This window comes from Tachyglossus aculeatus, chromosome 3, assembly GCF_015852505.1.
Source record: "Tachyglossus aculeatus isolate mTacAcu1 chromosome 3, mTacAcu1.pri, whole genome shotgun sequence".
NCBI classification, from domain to species: domain Eukaryota; kingdom Metazoa; phylum Chordata; class Mammalia; order Monotremata; family Tachyglossidae; genus Tachyglossus; species Tachyglossus aculeatus.
The window spans coordinates 35,296,026-35,323,082 of NC_052068.1; the positions used below are offsets into that span (position 1 = coordinate 35,296,026).

The following is a 27,057-nucleotide window of genomic DNA, read 5'->3' on the forward strand; positions in this document are numbered from 1 at the left end:
GTGACTGATAATAGATGTGTCAGCTGTGCCTTAGAATTAGGCAGGCCCAGCTGTAAACAGCACCTCCTTCAATACTGGAGCAGATGATTTGGATGATGAGTTTTCCTTGGCATGTTTGGATGATCTGGAATGAACTCTGCTGGAAGTAAGAGGGGGGAAGAGGAGGATTCTTACTGAGAAAAGACTGGGAAGTGTCCAACTTGCTCCAGACAGGTGGGGTATGGGAAGCTTACGACTGCCACTGCCTGTTCGAAAAACAGCAAGGGAGATCTGAAAACTAACGAAGTGAACTGCTGAATCCAGGTGGGGTTATGGCAAGTGAAGCAATAAAGAAGCAGCGTGGCCTTTAACAAATCTTTTTCTCAACACATCTCTTGAATTCAGTTTTCAGTCACTACTTTCCCAAGGCTTATATCCTGGCCATTTGGCTTTGAGGACTGTCAGAGTAGCCAGGGAGAGAAAGAAATTTAAGTCCAGCTCTCCATTTGAATCCGTGAATATGATCGTTAATAAGGTTGAATTTTTCCCTCCCTCATCAATGTCAGTGATATTTATTGAGCGATTAGTGTGTGCAGAGAACTATACTAAGTGCTTGAGAGAGTACAATACAGTAGAATAGGTAGGTCTGATCTAATCTTCGAGTGGGTTGTCTTCTCTTGCTTCTATGGTGGAACACCCCCAGTATTCCCCTCTGTATCTACTTTCCCTCAAGCAACACTTTATGGAGTGTTTACCAATTAATTTATCTGAAGCAGCATGGTCTAGTGGATAGAGCCCAGAACTGGGAGTCAGAAGAACCTGGGTTCTAATTCTGCTCTGCTGCTTTCTTTCATTCGTTCAATCGTATTTATTGAGTGCAATAAATAATACTCAATAAATACTAATTGAGTACAGTGTGCAGAGCATTATACTAAGTTCTTGGAAAGTACAATTCAGCAATAGAGACAATCCCTGTCCACAGTGGGCTCATGGTCTAGAGGGTCTACTCACACTTGTTTGCTGTGTGACCTTGGGAAAGTCACTTCACTTCTCTATGCCTCAGTTCCTTCTTCTGTAAAATGGGGATTGAGGCTGGGAGCCCCATGTGGGACAGGGGCTGTGTCCAGCCTGATTACCTCATACCTACCCCAGTGCTTAGGACCGTACCTGGCTTATAGCACAACAACAACAAGCCTACTGATATTTTCAGCTGCACAACTTTCTGTGATCAGTGCTCTGCACAGGAAGTGTCAGTAAATACCACTGATTGATTACCCCCATACTGTGTGAAGAAATGTTTCCTCTTGCTGCCTTTGAATCTCCCTCCCTCAAGTTCCACCGAGTTCCCTCTTCTCCCGGTGTTGGGGGGGAAAGGAGTAATTCCCCTGGAGCCCCAAGAATCCCTGTAGAACTGGGTGAAAGGGGACAAGAGGGAGGAGAAATGGTATTTTACAATCTGTGCTGCATCTGGCTGCTTGTTAAACAGATGATTTGGTCCTTCAGGGCAGGCAATCTGTTCTCCCCCTCTACAGCTTAAGGCTCACTATAAGGTAAATGAAGTTCTTTTATATCTCTTCTGTTTGTTTTGTTTTTGTTTTCTGTTTCTTCAGAGACTCAGTGGTGGAGAAAGGTGCAGTATTTCCCTAGCCCAGGCATTCTTGACCAAGTGAAGCCCACTGGGCTATTTCAATTTGCATTAAATTGGTTGTTTCTTGTAAAAGTCACACAAGGAAATATCTATTTAAGCACCTGCCATTTCCCTGTAACCTGGCCTTTTGTCCTACCTTAAATTAGACAAATCTAGGTACAAAATGCAGGTTTCTCCTCCCCTCCCCCCTGAAAATAATGATCTTAAAGAGTTTCTTTTTCATTCCCACATGCGTTACCTTTTTTAATTAATTCTGAATTGCCTTTCAGGGAAAACATCCCCAGAATTTCATTAAGAAGCATAAAAGAAGCTAGAATACCTTAAGAAAGCTGATCACCTGAGAACCAGAGTTCAGCAATGTAACCTTACCCAGTGTGATTAGATGGTAGTTACTGACAAGGAAGAGAGAACTAGGAATCACGGTGTCTGCTCTCTTTTGCCAATGGCTCGTATGGTTTTTGAGAGACTCCAAGCAGTGTCTGCAAAAATCCCACATACCCGTTGGCTAGGAATGTCTCTAAAGTGATGGTTGAGCTCCTACAACCACATGGGATGGAGGGTGGATCTGGAGGGTGGGACTGAAAAGTCAGGAAAAGAAAGAAATAATAATATACTTGTGGCAGGCTTAAATTGTGAGCCCCATGGGGGACAGGACCCGTGTCCAATCTGATTAATTTGTGTCTACCCCAGCACTTAGAACTGTGCCTGACACAAAGTAAGTGCTTAACAAATACTATAATGATAATAACAACAACAATAATGAAGCAGCATAGCCTAGTGGGTAGAGCAGGCCTGGGAGTCGGAAAGACCTGGCTTCATCACTTGTCTTCTGTGTGACCTTGGGCAAGTCATTTCTCTTCTCTATGCCTCAGTTACCTCATCTGCAAAATGGGGATTAAGACTGTGAGCCCCATGTGGGACAGGGACTGTGTCCAAACTGATTTGCTTGTATCCACCCCAGCAGTTAGTGCAGTGCTTGGCACATAGTAAGTGCTTAACAAGTACCATCATTATTATTTAAACTCCTCGTGGGCAGGGATTGAACCTACCAACTCTATTATGCACTTCCAAGCACGTAGTACAGTGATCTGCACATAGTACACACTCAGTAAATACCAATGATTGATTTATTTTGCTAAACTCTGATCATGAACATGCGTATTCTACTCCAATGACCTAGACAAGTTTGAATCTGTATCATTTTGTATCGCCTAAAGCTTGCTATGGATTTTTTAAAAAATTATTGCCATTTAAGCACAGCAGAGGAGGCAGTGCGCTGTGTATGTGTGTGTGTATGAGTGTGTGCAGGTGCACAGAACTGCAAATGCACACACACGCACTACCGAAGCAGAGTATGAATATGCAGCCCAGTCACACCCACATGGCCTGCTACTTCAGACTTCTGGGTTATTCTTACCTGAGAACTCTCCGCTGCTGTCTTGACTTCTGTGCTGCCTCATTCAAGACCAGAGCTAACTACATTGTCTTCCTCCTGAACAAATGACAGGGAGCAGAAGACAGAGTGGGAAGATCCTTGAAGGATCTTGTGTGTGTATATATATATATATATATATATATATATATATATATATATCCTGTATATATGTATATATGTTTGTACATATTTATTACTCTATTTATTTATTTATTTATTTTACTTGTACATTTCTATTTTGTTGGTATGTTTGGTTCTGTTCTCTGTCTCCCCCTTTTAGACTGTGAGCCCACTGTTGGGTAGGGACTGTCTCTATGTGATGCCAATTTGTACTTCCCAAGCGCTTAGTACAGTGCTCTGCACACAGTAAGCGCTCAATAAATACGATTGATTGATTGATTGATTGATTTATCTTGTACATATCTATTCTATTTATTTTATTTTGTTAGTATGTTTGGTTTTGTTCTCTGTCTCCCCCTTCTAGACTGTGAGCCCGCTGTTGGGTAGGGACTGTCTCTATGTGTTGCCGACTTGTACTTCACAAGCGCTTAGTACAGTGCTCTGCACACAGTAAGTGCTCAATAAATACGATTGATTGATTGATTGTACTTCCCAAGTGCTTAGTACAGTGCTCTGCACACAGTAAGCGCTCAATAAATTTGATTGATTGATTGATTGATTGAAGGGTGGCTGCCTCCCGGAAGACATGGCTCAAATAGTGATAAAAAGGAGAGTGCTTCAGACTGGCTACCTAGAATGCTTTGGGTATACCATCTTCGAGCATGCCCACTATGATGATGATGATGATGATGATGGCATTTACTAAGCACTTACTATGTGCAAAGCACTGTTCATTCATTCAATCGTATTTATTGAGTGCTTACTGTGTGCAGAGCACTGTACTAAGAGCTTGGGAAGTACAAGAAGGCAACATATAGAGACGATCCCTAGCTAACAATCGGCTCACAGTCGAGAAGGGGGAGACTGACAACAAAACAAAACATGTAGACAGGTGTCAAAGTCGTCAGAACAAATAGAATTAAAGCTATATGCACATCATCAACAAAATAAATTGAATAGTAAATATGTACAAGTAAAATAAATAGAGTAATAAATTTGTACAAATATATATACAAGTGCCGTGGGGAGGGGAAGGAGATAGGGTGGGGGGGGGGGGGGGTTGGGGAGAAGGAGAGGAAAAAGGGGGCTAAGTCTGGGAGGCCCTCCATGCTGGGGAGGCTACAAGATGATCAGGTTGTCCCACGGGGGGCTCACAGTCTTAATCCCCATTTTACAGATGAGGTCACTGAGGCCCAAAGAAGTGAAGTGACTTGCCCAAAGTCACAGAGCTGACAAGTGGTAGAGCTGGGATTTGAACCCATGACCTCTGACTCCAAACCTAGGCTCTTTCCCCTGAGCCACGCTGCTTCTATATGGAAGCCAATACCTGCTCATTATATTGCTACAACTAATGAATCTATCCCTATTCAATTTAGTAACATCACTTGGACCACATAATTTTTCTATCCCTCTAACATGACACATCTCCTCACATCCTCTTCCCTCCCCTTGCCTCCCTGCTCAATATATTGCTACAACTAATGATTCTACCGCTATTCAATTCAATAACATCACTTGGACCACATAAATTTTCTATCCCTCTAACATGACACCCCTCCTTCCATCCTCTCCCCTCCCCTTGCTTCTCGACACACCCTTCCACACCCTAAAACCTCTGGGACATAGATCGAAGTCATAGACTCCAGAAAAACCATCATGTGTGTTTAAGAGATGAGCCAAGCCACACCTATCCCATCTGGGAAGTGACATGGTGCTTTCTCTGCCAGTATATCGGAGCTAACGGGATGGAGAAGAAAATAGGGAGGGGAGACTCAGTCATTTCAGCCAGCAACCTGTCTAAAGAGAGGTCACGGGAGGGGCAAGATGGAAAAACATTTGACTAATTGCTTCCGAAAGAGCTGGCAAAATGAGTTCATGGCACTCGGACCCCTTTTCCATTCCTAGGCAACCCCAAGGCCAACTTGTGAAGCCAGGAGCCCTATGGCAGTTATCCAGTCAAGCCAATCCCTGCCAAAACACCCGTTCGTGCCACAATAATTCAAGGAAGAGATAATGCGGAGATCATAAATCCCAACGGCATAAGAGCTGCAGCATCGTGCTGTCCCATCATATTATTGACTTATGTCTGCACTTCAGGATCCTCTTTTTTCTTGGGCATAATTTACTCCCAGCCAAGCAAAAATAACAGAACAAGGGCATTTTCATGTAAGTTTGGGACACCCTCTTTTTTTTAACACATAAAGGGGTTTAAATGTAACTCAAAGCAGATGTTCTTAGAGTCACACTTGCCCTGCAGAGTGATTTCATTGGTCGGGACTGCGGCTTGAAGGCTGGGCCCTGATTTAGACTTGTCCAGCAGCTTGGGTGTCCTGTAAGGTCTCACTGTCTCAACTTCTTGGCGGATGATGGGTCATAACCATGTGGGTGAGTAAACCAGAAGGTTCAGGAAACTCCCTGTAGGAAACACGTCTGGAAATATGTCTTAAGTGAGACCAGAAGCACGCTGCCTGAATGATCCCAAGATCTTACAGACACATCTTGTCTGAAAGCGCTCATGAAAGCAAAAGTTTCTGTTGTTGGCGCAAGTAACTTGGGCATTTTGGGAGGAATTAGGAAATTTTTCAACGGCCCTAAATCTCAATATCTAGATGGTTGGAATTTCTTTCCTGTCATTTTTTTCTACCTTGACCAGGCTCAGATCTTGAAACACTCAGTTAAATATTGAACTGTTCCACCTAAGACATGTGGAAGGTCCAGGAAGTGAGTGGGACTCTTAGTCATCTCTCTGAATGTACTTCCGATTCAGTGATAGTTGAGTTGAGGAGGATCTTGGTGCTTAGGGAGCAGAGAATATCCTATTTTAATGGTAGTCATTTTGTTCTTGGTAATAAAAAAAAATCAAAGCTTGATTGTGTGATAAGTACTAAATTTGCTCCATTTGGCAGCAGTAGAATTTGGCCTTAATTTTCATCATGGACTTTCATCTCTACATGGATGATACCCAAATCTACCTCTCCTCCCCTGTTCTCTCTCCCTCCCTCCAGACTGGTATCTCCTCCTGCATTCAGGACATCTCCACCTGGATGTCCACCCGCCACCTAAAACTCAACATGTCCAAGACTGAGCTCCTTATCTTCCCTCCCAAACCCTGTCCTCTCTCTGTCTTTCCCATCACTGTGGATGGTACTACTGTCCTTCCTGTCTCGCAAGCCCCCAACCTTGGTGTCATCCTTGACTCTGCTCTCTCATTCACTCCACATATCCAATCCATCACCAAAACCTGCCGGTCTCGCCTTCACAATATCGCCAAGATTCACCATTTCCTCTCCATCCAAACCGCTACCTTGTTAGTACAGTCACTCATCATATCCTGACTGGATTACTGCATCAGCCTCCTATCTGATCTTCCAACCTCCTGTCTCTCCCCGCTTCAGTCTATACTTCATTCTGCTGCCTGGATTATCTTTGTACAGAAACACTCTGGTCATGTCACCCCGCCCTCCTCTGTGATCTCCAGTGGCTGCCTATCAACCTTCATATCAAGCAAAAACTCCTCACTATTGGCTTCAAAGCTCTCCATCACCTTGCCCCCGACACCTCACTTCACTCCTTCAACAGCCCAACCCGCACACTCTGTTCTTCTGCCGCTAACCTCCCCAGTGTGCCTCATTCTCTTCTGTCCCACCATCGACCCCTGGTCCATCCTACCTCAGGCCTGGAATGCCCTCCCTCCTCACATCTGCCAAACTAACACAATTCCCCATTTCAAAGCCCTACTGAAAGCTCACCTCCTCCAGGAGGCCTTCCCAGACTGAGCCCTCCTTTTCCTGTGCTGCTCCTCCCCTCCCCATCGCCCCTACTCCCACCCTCTGTTCTACCCCGCTTCCCTCCCCACGGCACTTGTGTATATATGTACATATTTATTCTATTTACTTTATTAATGATGTATATATATATAATTCTATTCATTTACATTGATGCTATTGATGCCTGACTACTTGTTTTGTTTGTTTTGTTGTCTGTTTCCCCACTTCTACACTGTGAGCCCATTGTTGGGTAGAGATTATCTCTATTTGTAGCCAAATTGTACTTTCCCAGTGCTTAGTAGAGTGCTCTTCACACAGTAAGCGCTCAATGAATGAACTGGGATTGGGCCTTAGTTGACCTGGATTGTATTTTTAATTCTTCCCTTCTTTTCAGGATGGCCCTAGAGAATCAGGTGAGATTTCAGTTTTCCCATCTTATAAAATGGGCTGAATATACTGCCCTTTCACCAAAAGCAAGATGGAGGACAGAGGAAAGGACCCATGTGAAATAGGGTACTTGGTTCTCACAGATAGAGATAATAATAATAATAATGGCATTTATTAAGCGCTTACTACGTGCAAAGCACTGTTCTAAGCGCTGGGGAGGTTACAAAGTGATCAGGTTGTCCCACGTGGGGCTCATAGTCTTAATCCCCATTTTACAGATGATGTATCTGAGGCACAGAGAAGTTAAGTGACTTGCCCAAAGTCACACAGCTGACAATTGGTGGAGCCGGGATTTAAACCCATGCCTCTGACTCCAAAGTCCGTGCTCTTTCCACTGAGCCACACCGCTTCTTTAGAGATCCTGGTTGCAGTAAATCCCCCTTTGGACACATTCTTCCAGGATCCATGTCTATTTGATGCCTACTGCTAAGTGTGAGGAGAGGTACTAGGAAATTATGATTCTGTAATCCCAGACTCATAGGAAAGAGTCCACCAACTCTACTGTATTCTCCCAAGCTCTTAGTACAGTTCTCTGCACATAGTAAGTGCTTAATAAATGCCACTGACTGATTGATTTCTCATTTGTGCCTAATTAGGAGCTGGTTAGAAAGTCACAGTCTGTTTACCCCTAGTCTGGTGACATTCTCAGGTGGTTGCCATTTTAGGTAGAAGCCTCAATCTCCAGCTAAGGTTGAAACTGAACACTCATCTGGGAGGACTCAGAAACTTGGCCATCTCAGGGTAAAACAATTCCTGTTTGGATACTTAGGCTATAATTGCTACTTATGGCATTAAAAGACTTAGGCTCAATACATCAGATAATCATATTGGGGGCTACCTGATTTTGTCACCCTTCCAACAGACAATGTCTACCTACCAGTTGTATTGAAGTCTCCCAAGCACTTAATACAGTGCTCTGCACACAGTTAGTGTTCGATAGCTACCATTAATTGATTTTTGTTGTTGCTAAAAAATATTTGATGAACTCACAGTTATTCACGACTAATTATCCATACTAATTAGTCCATGCACATGACTTTTAGGACTGTAAACTTATTATGGGCAGAGAACATGACAGCTAATTCTGTCATACTGTATTCTCCCAAGTGCTTAGAAAAGTGCTCTGTATACTAGATTGTGAGCCCATTGTTGGGTAGGGACCGTCTTTTTATGTTGCTAACTTGTAGTTCCCAAGCGCTTAGTACAGTGCTCTGCACACAGCAAGCGCTCAATAAGTAAGACTGAATGAATAGTAAATGCTCAATAAATACCATTGATTCATTGATTGATGGGTAATTGCAAGTTGACAACCATGAACTAGAATTGGTCATAATTACATATGCCTGTTCATATTCACAATGTAGCGTCCATTTTTAAAATGTTTGGTAGATCTTAGTCACGAAGACAGTAACAAGTGCTATGCAACTAAAATGTCATTGTTACCAAGAGAGCGATGAATTCTCCTATAGTCATAATAACATAGTATTTTATTTGTTTTATTATTATCATTTTATTTGTTGAGCGCTTACAATGTGTCAAGTACTGTTCTAAGAGCTCGGGTAAATACAACTTTATTTAGTGCTTTCTGTGCTGGATAGAGCACAGGCCTGGGCATCAGAAGAACTCAGGTTCTAGTCCTGGCTTCTCCACTTGTCTGCTGAGTGACCTTGGGCAAGTCACTTCACTTCTCTGGGCCTCAGTTCCCTCACCTGTAAAATGGGGATGAAGGCTGTGAGCCTGTGTCCAATCAGATTGGCTTGTATCTACCCCAGCATTTAGAACAGTGCCTGGCATGTAGTCAGCACTTAACAAATGCCACAATTATTACTATTAGAGAAGCAGCGTGGCTCAGTGGGAAGAGCACAGGCTTTGGAGTCAGAGGTCGTGGGTTCGAATCCCGACTCCACCACAAGTCTGCTGTGTGACCTTGGGCAAGTCACTTAACTTCTCTGAGCCTCAGTTACCTCATCTGTAAAAATGGGGATTAAGACTGTGAGCCCTATGTGGGACAACTTGATCACATTGTATCTCCCCCAGCGCTTAGAACAGTGCTTTGCACATAGTAAGCACTTAACAAATGCCATCATCATCATTATTATTAGTAGTAGTAGTAGTACCGAGAAGCACTGGGAAAGAAATATGTAGATGAGATATAGACATAATTCCTGGATTCTGGGGACTCATGTTCGGAGGACAATGTGCTCATCCCCATTTTTAATTTGGAAGAAAAGACTGAGACTGAGATTAGGAGTAAGACTAGATTTAAGAGTTCCTCACTCCTAGAATCTATTGTTATGCGCGCACACACACACACACACACACACACACACACACACACACACACACACCCCTAGGTAATTCATTCATTCAATTGTATTTATTGAGTGCTTACTGTGTGCAGAGCACTGTACTAAACGCTTGGGAAGTACAAGTTGGCAACATATAGAGACGCAGTCCCTACCCAACAGCAGGCTCACAGTCTAGAAGACACACCTGGTATGAGCCCACTGTTGGGTAGGGACTGTCTCTATATGTTCCCAATTTGTACTTCCCAAGCGCTTAGTACAGTGCTCTGCACATAGTAAGCGCTCAATAAATACGATTGATGATGATGATGATGATGATGTTGCCAATTTGTACTTCCCAAGCGCTTAGTACAGTGCTCTGCACATAGTAAGTGCTCAATAAATACGATTGATGATGATGATGATGGTGGTGGTATGTGTCTTCTGAAGAAGATACTGCCACACCCAATCAGAATAGTTCTTATATGAGGTTTTAGGAGTGACTACTAACATTCCCCCCCTCAGGGTCACACCTGGAGAGTTTCCAGTCCTCTACCAGTCTCGGCTATGGGAGGGAGAGTCGAGCAGAGGCCTACCCATTCCATTCCTAGCTTGGGCAGTGGCTAGCGAGTGGAAGGCAATCTGCTACAAGTCAAAACTCACCCATGCTGGGCAGCAGCGGTTTGGGAGAGAGTCGAGGGCAGAGACTCTAATTTACTGTGTGGAAGGAGGTAATGGTAAACCACTTTCAAATTTTTACCAAGAAATCTCTATGGATACACTACCAGAACAGTTGCAGATGGAGAGCGGGGTGTTCTGGGAGAGATGTGTCTGTGGTGTCGCTAGGGTTCGGAAACAACTCGACAGCATAAGACAAGACTAACATTTCATCATTCAGACTCTTTTTCCCTCACTGATATCTCAGCCTAGACCAGTGTTATTTCTTGTGCAAAAATGTTCACTTACGCAGAATTATTTCTGAATGCCGGTGTCCACAAATCAGTAGTCCACAACGGAACGGATTGATCACCACTACTGAATCATTCCTGGGGTTTCTGAGGGTTTAATACTTAGAAGGTTTTGACCTCTTCAGGCCCCAACCCTTCATTGCTAGTAGGGTAATAAGACCAATATTTTCTCATTCTGTCAATGCCTCCACACTGGAGTATCATGCTGGATTGGCTCCACTGTCAGTGGTAAAGTCAAAAAAACAGTAAGGAAGACCCCCAGGTTGAGTAGCTGTAAAAGGTAGGGCAATCTCCATTCCAGAAATGCGCAGAGACCCAGAGAAATATGGAATAGGGGAAACCCCAGGGAGCAGTTGAAAATGTTCAAGGGAGCAGTTGAAAGTGTTCAATAGGTGGTTTGTAGGATTCCACGATAATACCAAGAATATGTCGCAGCTTCGCAAAGAGTCTCTCAAAATTATTACAGAGCAAAATGTTTATTAGGTTTACACGTTTTTCTATGTTATTTGTTAAGCTCTTACTATGTGTCAGGCACTGCTTTAAGCACTGGGGTAGATACCAGTTCATCAGGGTGAACACAGTTTCTGTCCCACGTAGGGCTATGCAACTAAAGTGTCATTGTTTACTTTGTAGGGCTCACTGTTTTAGTCCCCACTTTAAGGAGGAGATAGCTGAGCTACAGAGAATAATGATAATAATAATGGTATTTGTTAAGTGCTTTCTAGGTGCCAAGCACTGTTCTAAATGCTGGGGTAGATACATGGTAATCAGGTTGCCCCACGTGGGCTCACAGTCTTAATCGCCATTTCACAGACGAGGTAACTGAGGCAAAGAGAAGTTAAGTGGCTTGCCCAAAGTCATGCATCTTATAAGGGGTGGAGGCAGGATTAGAACCCAGGACCTATGACTCCCAAGCCTGTGCCCTTTCCAGTAAGCCATGAGAAGCCGAGTGATTTTCCCAAAGTTACCCAGCAGACAAGTGGCAGAGTCGGAATTAGAACACAGGTCCTGATTCCCAGGCCCATATTCTATCCACTAGGCCATGCTGCTTCTCACGCTTACCCCAGAACCTTCCCTCCATCCCTGCTCTTTCCCTTTTCCAAGTCAATTCATGGTATTTATTGAGTGACTACAATATGCCGAGTATTAGCATAAGTACTTGGGAGACAACAGGACCGTGGCCACCCACCAGATCGTCAGCCAGACTCTCATAAAATCCAAACAGACAGAGAGTTGAAGAGAACAATAGTTGATTCCATTTCTTTAAGTTTAACTGCCTGGTTTCTTTTTGGCCTTGGGTGTGTCGGCCTCTGCTTATGTTTGTGGCTTACTTCTGCATTCAAACATAAACTATACCCATATATGTCCTCCTTGCTTGAAGAGGGCACTCTTGATGATGAGATCCCATCTTTGGGTAAGGGTGGAATGTAGCAGAGTTGATATTCAGTTCAAAGATAGCATTGCTGACAGTGAAGCTGCATCTTATCTGCTGTGTGACCTTGGGCAAGTCTCTTCACTTATCTGTGCCTCTGTTACCTAATCTGTAAAATGGGAATTGAGACTGTGAGCCCTACATGGGACAGGGACAGTGTCCAATCAATCAATCAATCAATCGTATTTATTGAGCACTTACTGTGTGCAAAGCACTGTACTAAGCGCTTGGGAAGTACAAGTTGGCAACATATAGAGACAGTCCCTACCCAACAGTGGGCTCACAGTCTAAAAGGGGGAGACAGAGAACAAAACCAAACATACTAACAAAATAAAATAAATAGAATACATATATACAAGTAAAATAAATGAATAAATAGACACTATTATTATTATTATTATTATTATTATTATTATTTATAAACAAATAAATAAATAAACCCATTTTGCTTCTATCTGCTCCAGCGCTTAGTACAGTGCCTGGCACATAGTAAGTACTTAACAAATACCATTATTATTATTTAGTGTACAGGATGGGTCTTCACTGGGAAATAGTTGTGGGGAGGGGTGGTGAGCTGGAATTAGCAAAGTACTCTGTTCCCTACGGGTTGAAAGTATAAGAACAAAAGAAGCTTTTTCAGGTTTCATCGAAATCAGTAGCAAATTCATTTACGTAGGAGAATGGGATTGTTTAGTTGCCTTAGATGTCAAAACCCCACCTGAGCTCCAATGGCAAAGCCTCAAGTGGAAGGCGATGGGATCGTTAACGTGTTTTAGTAATGAAGAATGTGGCTCTGGTACTTTCTGTCCAAAGAACAAAAACGTCTTAACTGGGCAAATTCCAAATCCTCCCATTATGATTTCAGAAATGTAAACATATCTTCCATGAAGTTTCAATATCCAAATATTTTTGAAATGCATTTGCACATTCAATAAACAGAAGACACCGGAATTCATAAATTGTTCCAATTCTCTGCTGGAAGAACACCCAACTTCAAACTGAAAGGATTTTCAGTGTGTCTGATCTCATGGGAGGCTGGATTAAATCATGTCTCCCTGACTTTAAGCAAATAAAAAGAGGAGAATTCTGATCCAGGTTCTGAAAGGAAGATTACAAATGTAATTGTGAAGAAGCGTGATCCCACAAAAGGAGACTGGCGTTAATTGAGTGTGTTAAGAGTAAGTAAAGTACTAAGAAAATCCCCAGAAGAAGCAGACAATTCAGAGACAATTCCCTTGCTAGAAATGCAGAGGGAAGAGTGATGAGTTCTCTACATATAAAATAACTCAAACCTTGTGCAGTCGCCAAGAACCTAATCGATTGTGGTCAGAATCATTTGAGGTGGTAGATTATATTGGCAGCAAAGTGCAGTTTAGCTTTTATTCTTTACTTTGTACTTGTCTTTGTGTTGTTTTAAACTGGAGGTGTCTGAATGGCAGAGGCTATCTCATTTTAAGTGGATTTTCTAGAATATATACTGCCATGCATAGTAGTAGAATTGTCTTTTGGTTTAAAGATGACAACATGTATGGTGAGATTGCATCAGTGAATGTGAGGTAATAATAATAAATATGGTATTTGTTAAGTGCTTACTATGTGCCAGGCACTGTAGTAAGCTCTGGGGAGAATACAAGCAAATCGGGTTGGACACAGTCCCTGTCCCACGTAGGGCTCACTGTCTCAATCCCCATTTTACAGATGAGAGAACTGAAGCACAGACAATTTAAGTGACTTGCCCAAGGTCATATGGCAGACAAATGGCAGAGCCATGATTAGAACCCATGACCTTCTGAATCTAAGGCCTGTGCTTTATTCATTCAATTGTATTTATTGAGCGCTTACTGTGTGCAGAGCACTGTACTAAGCTCTTGGGAAGTACAAGCTGGCAACATATAGAGATGGTCCCTACCCAACAACGGGCTTACAGTATCCACTATGTATGGGATTTAGTATTATTATGGTATTTGTTAAGGGCTTACTATAGTCAAACACTGTTCTAAACTCTGGAGTTAATCAGTTAAACAAGTTAATCAGGTTTACAGAATGATCATCACTTAGTACAGTGCTCTGCGCACAGTAAGTGCTCAATAAATATGATTGAATGAATAATTCATACAGAAAGATCATCGCTTAGTACAGTGCTCTGTGCACAGTAAGTGCTCAATAAATATGACTGAATGAATAATTCATTCATTCATTCATTCAATCGTATTTATTGAGCGCTTACTGTGTGCAGAGCACTGTACTAAGCACTTGGGAAGTACAAGTTGGCAACATATAGAGACGGTCCCTACCCAACAGTGGGCTCACAGTCTGGAAGGGGGAGACAGAGAACAAAACAAAACATATTAACAGAATAAAATAAATAGAATAAATATGTACAAGTAAAATAAATAACTAAATAGAGTAATAAATATGTACAAACATATATACATATATACAGGTGCTGTGGGGAAGGGAAGGAGGTAAGGCGGGCGGGGTTGGAGAGGAGGAGGAGGGGGAGAGGAAGGAGTGGGCTCAGTCTGGAAAGGCCTCATAATAATCAGGAGTCTGGGAATAATCAGGAGTCTGGGTTTAATTCCATGTTAAAAAACTTAGGATTCTTCTTTGCCCCTGAAAATCTGCTTAAAGAAGCCCCAAGCTTTAAAAAAGCCATAGGACTTGCAGAGGGAAACAAGTTTATGTGCTCTGTAATATGGGTTCCCCATTTTTTCAGTGGGTAAAATTATTGGTTGGAGAATTTCCCCAAATAGGTGTTCACCGAAGTTTCTAGAAAGTGCACTGGAGTCCTTGATATGAAAAGATGTTGAGTAGCAGTGGTAGAAAAACTGAGCTCTCGTGATCCAAGTGACATGGCCTGATGGATAGAGCCCATGCCTGGGAGTCAGAAGGACCTCGGTACTAATCCCAGCTCTGCCACTTGTCTGCTGTGTGACCTTGGGCAAGTCACTTAACTTCTCTGGGCCTCAGTTGCTTCATCTGTAAAATGGAGATTAAGACTGTGAGCTCCATGTGGGAGATGGACTCTGTTCAGCCTGATTAGCTTATATGTACCCCAGTGCTTAGTACAGTGCCTGGCACATAGTTAACGCTTCACAAACACCATTAAATAAATAAGTTTTTCCAGATCAACCATCATCATCATCAATCGGACTTATTGAGCGCTTACTGTGTGCAGAGCACTGCACTAAGCGCTCGGGAAGTACAAGTTGGCAACATATAGAGACAGTCCCTACCCAATAGCGGGCTCACAGTCTAAAAGACTCTCTGTGAGAGTTACAAAGTCAGATTGAAAATGTTGATATTTTGTCGGTTTGACCACCCAATCTTGGTTTCACCCAAAACCAGAGACGTAGCGCTCTGCATACACACAGTAAGCACTCAATAAATAGGATTAGACACAAGGAGAAGCAGTGTGGTTTAGTGGGTAGAGCCCGGGCTTGGAAGTCAGAGGACGTGGGTTCTAATCCTGGCTCTGCCACTTATCTGCTGGGTGACTTTGGGCAGGTCGCTTCACTTCTCTGTGCCTCAGTTACCTCATCTGTAAAATGGGGGTGAAGACCGTGAGCCCCACATGGGATAATAATAATTATGGTATCTGTTAAGCGCTCACTATGTGCCAAGCACTGTTTTAAGTGCTAGGGTAAATAAAAGGTCATCAGGTTATCAATCAATCAATCATATTTATTGAGCACTTACTGTGTGCAGAGCACTGTACTAAGCGCTTGGGAAGTACAAGTTGGCAACATATAGAGACGGTCCCTACCCAACAGTGGGCTCACAGTCTAGAAGGGGGAGACAGAGAACAAAACCAAACATATTAACAAAATAAAATAGACTAGATATGTACAAGTAAAATAAATAAATAGAGTAATAAATATGTACAAACATATATAAATATATACAGGTGCTGTGGGGAAGGGAAGGAGGTAAGATGGAGGGGATGGAGTTGGTCCCATGTGGGACTCACAGTGGGACAACCTGATAACCTTGTATCTCCCTACCCCCTTCTCTATCCTACCCCCTTCCCCTTCCCATAGCACTTGTATATATTTCTACATATTTATTACTCTATTTATTCTATTTGTACTCATTTACTATATTTATTTTATTAATGACGTGTATATAGCTATAATTGTATTTATTCTGATAATATTGCTAGAGAATAGATTGAGTAGAGAGATTGTAGAGAGATAGAGTATAGACAGAGAAGCAGCATGGCTCAGTGGAAAGAGCATGGGCTTTGGAGTCCGAGGTCATGGGTTTGAATTCTGACTCCACCACACGTCTGCTGTGTGACCTTGGGTAAGTCACTTCAGTTCTTGGGGCCTCAGTTCCCTCATCTGCAAAATGGGGATTAAGACTATGAGCCCCACGTGGGACAACCTGATCACCTTGTATCCCCCCCAGTGCTTAGAACAGTGCTTTGCACATAGTAAGCACTTAAAGAATGCCATCATTATTATTATTATTATTATTGACACCTGTCTACTTGCTTTGTTTTGTTGTCTGTCTCTCCCTTCTAGGACTGTGAGCCCATTGTTGGGTAGGGTCCGTGTCTATATGTTGCCGATTTGTACTTCCCAAGCACTTAGTCAGTGCTCTGCACATAGTAAGTGCTCAATAAATATGATTGAATGAATATAATGGAAATGACACTGACATTACATAACAAGTAGAAGTTTCAGCAAACGTGATGTTTATTTCGTGACTAAATTTTGTAACTCGGACCTGAGCATTTACGTGCTTTTCCTCTATTGTCATCACTCATCCTTGAGGAATTCTCGTATACAGATACGGCATTACCTAATTAAAATGAAACTCCCAGCACTCTGTAATGTAGGCAGGTGTAATTACCCCCATTCCACAGATGTGGAAATTGAGCTACCGAAGGGACAGAGTGAGTCACCAGAAGGCCTATAGGAAACTGGTTTCATAGCTGGGGTTTGAATTCAGATGACTTAGCTCTGAATCTTCTCCTTAGACATCTTGACTCTGCTATTGACTTGAATTTCTTTCCAAAAAGACACAAAATGGCATCACATGCTCACACTCTGAGCAAAGGAATGTAGCCTGTTCTCCCTCCCCTCTTAGACTGTGGGCTCCATGTGGACCAGAGACTGTGTCTGATCTATATCCCAATGCTTAGCACAATGGTTGGCTCATAGTAATCATTTAACAAGTGTTATTATTATTATTATTCTCCGTAGTCTGGGGAGTTGATGGCTAACAAAAGCATCACGCTGAAACTATAAAGTTGTTTTTGGTAATCACTCATATTGTCATCCAGGGCTTCAGTTTACACTATTAGTCTTTCTTCATGTCAGAGACAATTGGAAGCTGCTGGATGACTTCCTCTCTTGGAGGTTATATTGGGCACTTCATCATCGTCATCATCATCATCAATCGTATTTATTGAGCGCTTACTTTGTGCAGAGCACTGTACAAAGCGCTTGGGAAGTACAAGTTGGCAACATATAGAGACAGTCCCTACCCAACAGTGGGCTCACAGTCTAAAAGGGGGAGACGGAGAACAAAACCAAACATACTAACAAAATAAAATAAATAGAATAGATATGTACAAGTAAAATAAATAAATAAATTATGTCCATCGAATATTATTATTCCTGAATATTATTTCGCTTATTCCTGAAGTGCCTAGGTGTTCAGAGAGCCTTTAGGACTGTGAGCATGAATGAAGTAGACCTCATTCTAACAGGCCAGAAGTAATCAAATGATATAATAAAAACAATTGTGGTATTTATTTTCTACTATGTACCCAGCATTGTGTTAAGTTCTGTGACGTATACAATACTAATCAGACTCTGTATAAAACCCTGTCCCATGTGGGGCTCCCAGTCTAAATGGGGAGGGAGAACAGTATTTAGTCCCCATTTTGGAGATGAGGAAAATGAGGCACAGCTAAGCATATGTCACTTGCCCGAGATCACCTAGCTGGCAAAAGGGGAAGCTGGGATTTAAACCCAGGACTCCTGATTTCCAGCACTAGGATCTTTCCACTAGACCACACTCTTTCTCAATGTATCATTGAACATGCCATTTTAAAATGAATTGATTTTATGGAATGACTTTTGTATCACTCAGAGAAACATTTCAAAGGGAACTGGGGTGAGACCAAGCCAAGGGGAACCCAGGACAGATTTTAAATTACGTTACTTTAGTTTCCCATTTCCAGGTACCTTTTGGGAATGATGTAAAGGATTTGCTTTCGAATAGGCTTGTCTCTGTGGGCTCTCACTTCAGACTATTCTGCTACCCGATGCTCAAGGCAAGAGGAGGCAAGAATCCGGCTGTGAGCATCTTAGACTAGAGATTAATAAAACAGTAGGGTGATAGAGTCCCTGAGAGCCTGGCCAATCAGAGACGGCAGATTTAGATATTTTCCTTCTAATGTTGTTCTCATTTTGCTGATCGCTGAGTGGTGACACGAAGCCTGCCGAGATTGAATGCGTTTTCAGGGAACCGCGGTATCTGTCACACTTTGTTACCCTTTATCATTAAATGCAGCAGTTCTGGCAGCTTTGACAGGTGTGATTTCCTTTAAAAATGGTGCAAATCAGTTCAGTGTGTCAACAGTGAGATCGAAACCCAGGCCACCGGATGCTTGTCTGGAGAAATGGGGAGGGCGGTGTTGGAAGGTTTACGACCGAGACTGTTTTGGAAAAGGGAAGTGGCAGTTACGTCGATGGTTTAAGGGATTGGGTCCCAACCCAGCCCTGCCATGGGTGACAGGAAAATATGACTTGCTCCTTTTACTGTTCCTTGTTGCTATGGATGACTTGTCACCATGGAAATATCAAGGCTCCTAAGGACCAGGTCTCCTCTCCGTTCTAGTCTTTTGGGCAGCAAGGTAAGGAGGTTAAAAGAGAAATGGACTTCTCAATGGGAGATCCTGGCTTGATTTAGGTCATACCACCAGGCAATGTTGACACTGGATGACCTGGTTTTGTTTCTTTGGCTGCTTAATAATAATAAGAAGAAGAATGGCATTTATTAAGCACTTACTATGCGCAAAGCACTATTCTAAGCACTGGGGAGGTTACAAGGTGATCAGGTTGTCCCACGGGGGGCTCACAGTCTTAATCCCCATTTTACAGATGAGGTCACTGAGGCCCAGAGAAGTGAAGTGACTTGCCCAAAGTCACATAGCTGGCAATTGGTGGAGCCGGGATTTAAACCCCTGATCTCTAACTCCAAAGCCCGGGCTCTTTCCACTGAGTCACGCTGCTTCCCCGGGTGGTTGCTGTTCCCACTCCCCGGATTTTGTGAAAGTCACACAATGCCATACAATTTGACCAAGGGGTAGGTGTGTGTGTGTGTTGGGGGCAGGGGGAGAGGCAGATTGTGTGGGGTTTTGGCCCACCACTTTTTCCTGGAGTTGGTCTTGTCAAGGGGAAAGATTTCAAGTGCTCAGCACAGTTCCTGAGGCTTTGTCTGTCGCTCCTCATATTGTCCGGCTTGAAGGGAGAAGAGGAAGCCATACATGCTCTCCTTCCAATGCTCCTCCACCGGATTTCCCTAGATTGTTAAAAAGAGTATCTCTGCCACCAGTGAGGTTTAGCACTGATCAGTAGTGGGCTGGCTCCTTGCCTCTAAGCTAGGAGGGGCTTTGGGGTTTTTGCAGACTGAGCATGGCTTATTGTCTCTTCTGTCCCTGTCTTCTCAGACCTGGAGTTGACTGGAATTCCAGTGGCTTAGTGGCCAAAAGCATGCGACTGGGACCCCATAGTCATTCGTTCATTCATTCAATCGTATTTATTGAGCGCTTACTGTGTGCAGAGCACTGTACTAAGCCCCTGGGAAGTACAAGTTGGCAACGTGTAGAGATGGTCCCTACCCAACAGTGGGCTCACAGTCTAGAAGGGGGAGACAGAGAACAAAACAAAACATATTAACAAAATAAAATAAATAGAATGAATATGTACAAATAAAATAATAGAGTAATAAATACGTACAGACATATATACATATATACAGGTGCTGTCGGGAGGGGGAGGAGGGGGAGAAGAAGGAGGGGGCTCAGTGTGGGAAGGCCTCCTGGAGGAGGTGAGCTCTCAGTAGGGCTTTGAAGGGAGGAAGAGAGCTAGATAGCTTGGAGGATGTGCAGAGGGTAGGCATTCCAGGCCAGGGGGATGACATGGGTTGGGGGTCCACGGCGGGACAGGACAGGCAGTCCTGGCTGCACTGCTTATTTGCTGGGTGACCTTGGGCAAGTCAACTTTTCAGTGCCTCAGTTTCCTCCACTGTAAAATGGAGGGAAAATACTTGTTTTCCCGTAAACTTGTTCTCTCTGACGATCTGGTATTTATTTCAGCTCTTAGCATAGTGCAATGCGGCCTAATGGATAGAGCGTGGGCCCGGAAGTCAGAAGGACCTGTGTTCTAAACCCATTTGCCATGTGAACTTGGGCGAATCACTTCACTTCTCTGTGCTTCAGTTCCCTCATCTGTAAAATGGGAATGAAGACTGTGAGCTCCATGTGAGAAGGGGACTGCGTCCAACCTGATGACCTTGTAACTAACCCCAGGGACTAGAACAGGGCCTAGCACACAGTAAGCACTTAACAAATTCCATTTGAAAATATATCTGTATATATAGAGAAAGAGAGAGTAGTAAGAATGGCCATCAACTGAAGGTGGGCCGGGGTTGTAACTGGAGGAAAACCACCCAACAGGAGCTGGTCTGTGAGCCCACTGTTGGGTAGGGACTGTCTCTATGTGATGCCAATTTGTACTTCCCAAGCGCTTAGTACAGTGCTCTGCACATAGTAAGCGCTCAATAAATACGATTGATTGATTGATTGATTGGTCTGCTCGAGTTCATCTATTGTTTAAGACTAAGACACAGTCTAGACCAGCATGGGAAGAACACAGGCTGGGAGTCAGAGGACTCAAGTTCTAATCCTGGCCCCGCCACTTGATTTGCTTGGGAAAATCACTTAACTTCTCTGTGCCTCAGTTTCCTCATCTGTAAAATGGGGATTAAGTCCTATTCCTTCCTGCTTAGGCTGTGAGCCTCATGTAGGACAGGGACTGTTTGCAACCTGATTATCTTGTATATACCCCAAAGTTTAGTGTAAGCTCCTAGTGGGCAGGGAATATACCTGTTTATTGTTGAATTGTAATAATAATAATAATAATAATAATGGCATTTATTAAGTGCTTACTATGTGCAAAGCACTGTTCTAAGTGCTGGGTACTCTCCTAAATGCTTAGTACAGTGCTCTGCACACAGTAATCACTCAGTAAATATGATTGAATGAATGAATGAAAGCATGGCCCTAGTAAGGGCTTAGCAAGTACCATTATTACTCATTCTATTTAGTAATTTATTTAGTAATTTATTTAGTAATCTATTTAGTAATCATACTAAATACTTAGTACAGTCCTCTGCACACAGTAAGCGCTCAATAAATACGATTGATGATTCATTATTAAAATCAGTTATTGGTATTTACGGAATGCTTGCTGTGAACTGAGCACTGTACTAAGCACTTGGGAGAGTACAGTACAACAGAGTTGGTAGACATGATAGTCTAGAGCAAAGCATGTCTTTATTCTCTGTTCAATTTCAATTCAATTCAATCATATTTATTGAGCGCTTACTGTGTGCAGAGCACTGTACTAAGCGCTTGGGAAGTACAAGTTGGAAGCATATAGAGACGGTCCCTACCCAACAGTGGGCTCACGGTCTAGAAGGGGGAGACAGAGAACAAAACAAAACATATTAACAAAATAAAATAAGTAGAATAAATATGTACAAGTAAAATAAATAAAATAATAGAGTAATAAATACGTACAAACATATATACATATATACAGGTGCTGTGGGGAAGGGAAGGAGGTAAGGCAGGGGGGATGGAGAGGGGGAGGAGGGGGAGAATAGGGGTAGGAGGAGGAGAATTCATTTCCTTTTTCTATTTAATTGCATACTTCTTTCCACCTCTAGCACTCAAATAATTCATTTTGTACTTATAAGTACCCTACATGTTCTGATCACCCTAGCCTGTTCAACTGTCACAGAGTGAATACAAATTTTTTTTTAAATCTGATGCTTCAAGAAATTTAGCCACTGTTTCAGAAAAGAATGATTCCCAGCCCCACCCCATTCTGTTTTTAAAGGTAAAAAATAGAATTTATTTTAATGTCTGTCTCTTGTGCTAAAGTGTAAGCTCCTTGAAGCAGGGACTGTGGTATTTATTAAGTCCTTACTATGGGCCAAGCACTACATACCTCTGGCAAAGATACAGTACAGTCAGATCAGACACATTGCCTGTATCACATGGGGCTTACAGTCTAGGGGGGAGAAGGAACACTCTGCCCACATTCTCTCTCAGACCTAGAACTCCCTCCCTCCCTCTTCATATCTGACAGCCCACTATTCTCTCTCTCTTCAAAGCCTTATTAAAACCACACCTTCTCCAAGAAGCCTTCCCTGACTAAGACCTTTATTATCCCATCCATCCTCCCTGCTGTGTTGACTCTGAACTTGGCTAGGTATCCCATAAACCCTATGATTTTCACCACAGCCACAACATACCTATGAATCAAGCCAAAACTCCTCACCCTCGGCTTCAAGGCTGTCCATCACCTCGCCCCCTCCTACCTCACCTCCCTTCTCTCTTTCTCCAGCCCAGCCCGCACCCTCCACTCCTCTGCTGCTAATCTCCTCACTGGGCCTCATTCTCGCCTGTCCCACCGTAAACCCCTGGCCCACGTCCTTCCCCTGGCCTGGAATGCCCTCCCTCCACACATCCACCAAGCCAGCTCTCTTCCTCCCTTCAGAGCCCTATTTAGAGCTCACCTCCTCCAGGAGGCCTTCCCAAACTGAGCCCCCTTTTTCCTCTCCTCCTCCCCATCGCCGCCCCCGCCCAACCTCCTTCCCCTCCCCATAGCACTTGTATATATTTGTACAGATTTATTACTCTATTTTACTTGTACATATTTACTACTCTATTTTATTAATGATGTGCATATAGCTATAATTCTATTTATTCTAACAGTTTTGACACCTGTCTACATGTTTCGTTTTGTTGCCTGTCTCTCCCTTCTAGACTGTGACCCCGTTGTTGGGTAGGGAACGTCTCTATATGTTGCCTATTTGTACTTCCCAAGCACTAAATACAGTACTAAGTACTTAGCTTAGTACAGTGCTCTGCACACATTAAGCTCTCAATTAATGCGATTGAATGAATGAATGAACATATTTACATAAATATTCTCACACTCTACTTTTCCCCAATCCCTAGTCTGTAGATTATCCCTAATCAATTTTAATGGTTCTCTACCCCTCTCGACTCTAAGCTACTTATGGGTGGGGATAATAATAATAATAATAATAATGGTATTTGTTAAGCATTTACTATGTGCCAAGCAGTGTTCTAAGCACAGGGTAATCAGGCTGTCCCACATGGGGCTCACAGTTTTAATCCCCATTTTACAGATGAGGTAACTGAGTCATGGAGAAGTTAAATGACTTGCCCAAAGTCTCACAGCTGATAAGTGGTGGAGCTGGGATTAGAACCCACGACCTCTGACTCCCAAGCCCTTGCTCTTTCCACTATGCCATACTCCTTCTCAAAAGTATATCAAATGAGCCGTCACATGTAGTACAGTGCTCTGCACACAATAAACACTCATAAATGCTACTGACCATTTGAGGAATCTAATCCTCATTTACAGAGGAGGAAACCCACACAGAAAGGTTGTCACTTGTTCAAAGTCACACAGAGCCCACTGTTGGGTAGGGACTGTCTCTATATGTTGCCAACTCGTCCTTCCCAAGCACTTAGTACAGTGCTCTGCACACAGTAGGTGCTCAATAAATACGATTGATTGATTGATTGAAAGTGGTAGGACCAGGATTGGAACCCAGAGTCCCTCGTTGGGGTGGCATATTTTGTTCTACAGAATGCTATTCAGGTGAAATCTTTCAAGACGATCTGATACACGGCGATATTTAACCGCTCCTGATTGCCTGGCTCCTAGTCTAAATGACAAGGTCATCTGATTTTCTGAGCAGGGGTCAGCACTGGGAAGAGGAGGGTAGGGCTTTGGGGGAGCTCCTAGGAGAAAGTGATTCACTTAATGGGGGTGGATTGGGGATGGGAATGGCCGGGGTTTCCTCCAAAACTGAAGTGTGAGTGGGAGTGTACCCATTTCCCAACTGGGGCTCTTCAGTCGGTCAATCTGTCAGTCGTGTTTATTGAGCCCTTACTGTGTGTGGAGCAGCATACTGAGCATTGGGGAGAGTACAATATAATAATAAACGGACACATTCCCTGCCCACAATGAGCTTATAGTCCTGCGGGGGAGACAGATATTAATATAAATAAATTACAGATAAATGCTGTAGGGCTAGGATGAATAAAGGGGGTGAGTCAGGGTGATGCAGAAGGGAGAGGGAGAAGAGGAAAGGAGAGGTCAGTCAGGGAAGGCCTCTTGGAGGAGATGTGCCTTTGATAAGGTTTTGAAATCAGGGAGAGGAATTGTCCGTCTTCAGGCCAGGCATGGAGAGCGGCTGCTGTTACCACTGGTGCTACCAGACTGTGTGGGGGGAAGGAAGACGCGGGTGGTTTCCACTGCTTAGAAGGAAGACAGAAAGGCTGTTCTGGCATGGTGGGGGTGGGGGTCTGTCGCCCCACTCATCAACCAGGGCTGCAGAGCAGGGAAGCCTTTTCCAATCTCATCTATATTGCCTCCTACCCCTTTCCCGTGTCCTCCCCCTAGCCTGGAACTCCCCTCCACCTCCATATTCTCCAGCTCCTTGTGGGCAGGGAATGTATCCATTTATCATCATCATCATCATCAATCGTATTTATTGAGCGCTTACTATGTGCAGAGCACTGTACTAAGCGCTTGGGAAGTACAAATTGACAACATATAGAGACAGTCCCTACCCAACAGTGGGCTCACAGTCTAAAAGGGGGAGACAGAGAACAAAACCAAACATACTAACAAAATAAAATAAATAGTTGTTATATTGTATTCTCCCAAGCACTTAGTACAGTGCTCTGCACACAATAAACGCTCAATAAATACGATTGAATGAATGAATGAATAAGCCTCAATAAATACGATTGACTGACTTACTCTCTTCACCTCCAGAGCATTGTTAAGGTCACATCTCCTCCAAGAGGCCTTCCCTGATTAAGCTTCTTTTCCCTGGCTCACTCTGTAGACTGTGAGCCCGTTGTTGGGTAGGGACCGTCTCTATATACTGCCAACTTGTACTTCCCAAGCACTTAGTACAGTGCTCTGCACACAGTAATAATAATAATAATAATAATAATAATAATTATTATTATTATTATTATTATAATGGCATTTATTAAGCGCTTACTATGTGCAAAGCACTGTTCTAAGCACTGGGGAGGTTACAAGATGCTCAGGTTGTCCCATGGGGGGCTCACATTAATCCCCATTTTACCAATGAGGGAACTGAGGCCCAGAGAAGTTAAGTGACTTGCCCAAAGTCACACAGCTGACAACTGGCAGAGCTGGGATTTGAACCCATGACCTCTGACTCCAAAGCCCGTGCTCTTTTCACTGAGCCACGAAGTGCTCAATAAATATGATTGAATGAATGAATGAATAAGTACTCAATAAATACGATTGACTGACTTACTCTCTTCACCTCCAAAGCATTGTTAAGGTCACATCTCCTCCAAGAGGCCTTCCCTGATTAAGCTTCTTTTCCCTGGCTCACTCTGTCTGCTTGGATCTGTGACCTTTGGACATTTGCTATTCGTCCCCTCCGCCCCCAAACCGTACAGCACTTGCGTACGTATCTATAAATTATGCATTATGAATTTGGTAACTCATATCAATGTCTGTCTCCTCCTCTAGACTGAAAGCTTGTTTGGACAGGGAACATAGCTAATTCTGTTTTATCGTACTCTCCCAAATGCTTATTACAGTGCTCTGCATACAGCCAGTGCTCAGTAAATGTGATCTACTGACTTACTCTCTTCACCTTCAAAACATTGTTAAGGTCACACCTCCTCCAAGAGGCCTTCCCCGATTGAACCCTCTTTTCCTCGGCTCGCTCTCCCTTCTGCGTCGCACGCCTGTCACGGACCAGAACATAGGCCCTCTGACTTCCCAGCCTGAGCTCTTTTCATTAGGTCATGGAACTCTCCCAAAAGCTTAGTTCAGAGCTCTGTGAAGAATAAGTGCTCAATAAATACTCATGATTGACTGATATTCCCTGTTAAAGAGGATAGGGAATATGGTGAGGTCAAGCAATAGTTTGTACATGGAGTCAAGAATAAATAGCTCCAGGCAAAGAAGACCACTGTCACTCACAAAATTGAGCGGGGTAATAATAATAATAATGATAGCATTTATTAAGCACTTACTGTGTGCAAAGCTGGGGAGGTTACAAGGTGATCAGGTTGTCCCACTGGGGGCTCACAGTCTTCTTCCCCATTTTACAGATGAGGTAACTGAGGCCCAGAGAAGTGAAGTGACTTGCCCAAAGTCACACAGCTGGCAATTGGCAGCAGAAGAGAAGCAGCATGGCTCAGTGGAAAGAGCACGGGCTTTGGAGTCAGAGGTCATGGGTTCAAATCCCGGCTCTGCCACTCGTCAGCTGTGTGACTTTGGGCAAGTCACTTCACTTCTCTGGGCCTCAGTTACCTCATCTGTAAAATGGGGATTAAGACTGTGAGCCCCACATGGAACAACCTGATCACCTTGTAAATTCCCCAGCACTTAGAATGGTGCTCTGCACATAGTAAGTGCTTAATAAATGCCATTATTATTAATTGGCAGAGCTGGGATTTGAACCCATGACCTCTGACTCCAAAGCCCGGGCTCTTTCCACTGAGCCACGCTGGGTAGCCCAACAAGCACTGGGATTCTCTGTTCACTATCATCTCTCCCTGAGGTTCCTTTAAGATTCACCTTCCCTTGTTGAGTCCAAGGAATAAATAGGGCACAAAAATACTGACTG

At 43.3% G+C, this 27,057-nt stretch overlaps 1 protein-coding gene and 1 non-coding gene across 2 annotated transcripts in view; one reads left to right on the top strand and one right to left on the bottom strand.

The window, feature by feature from the left end:
- RASGEF1A (RasGEF domain family member 1A) overlaps positions 1 to 27,057 on the bottom strand; it is a 377,771-nt gene that overhangs the window by 125,739 nt on the left and 224,975 nt on the right. The window lies entirely within an intron of this gene.
- Positions 10,197 to 10,334, top strand: LOC119926018. Its single transcript, XR_005449937.1, has one exon. It is a non-coding gene; the product is annotated as a small nucleolar RNA SNORA7 (small nucleolar RNA).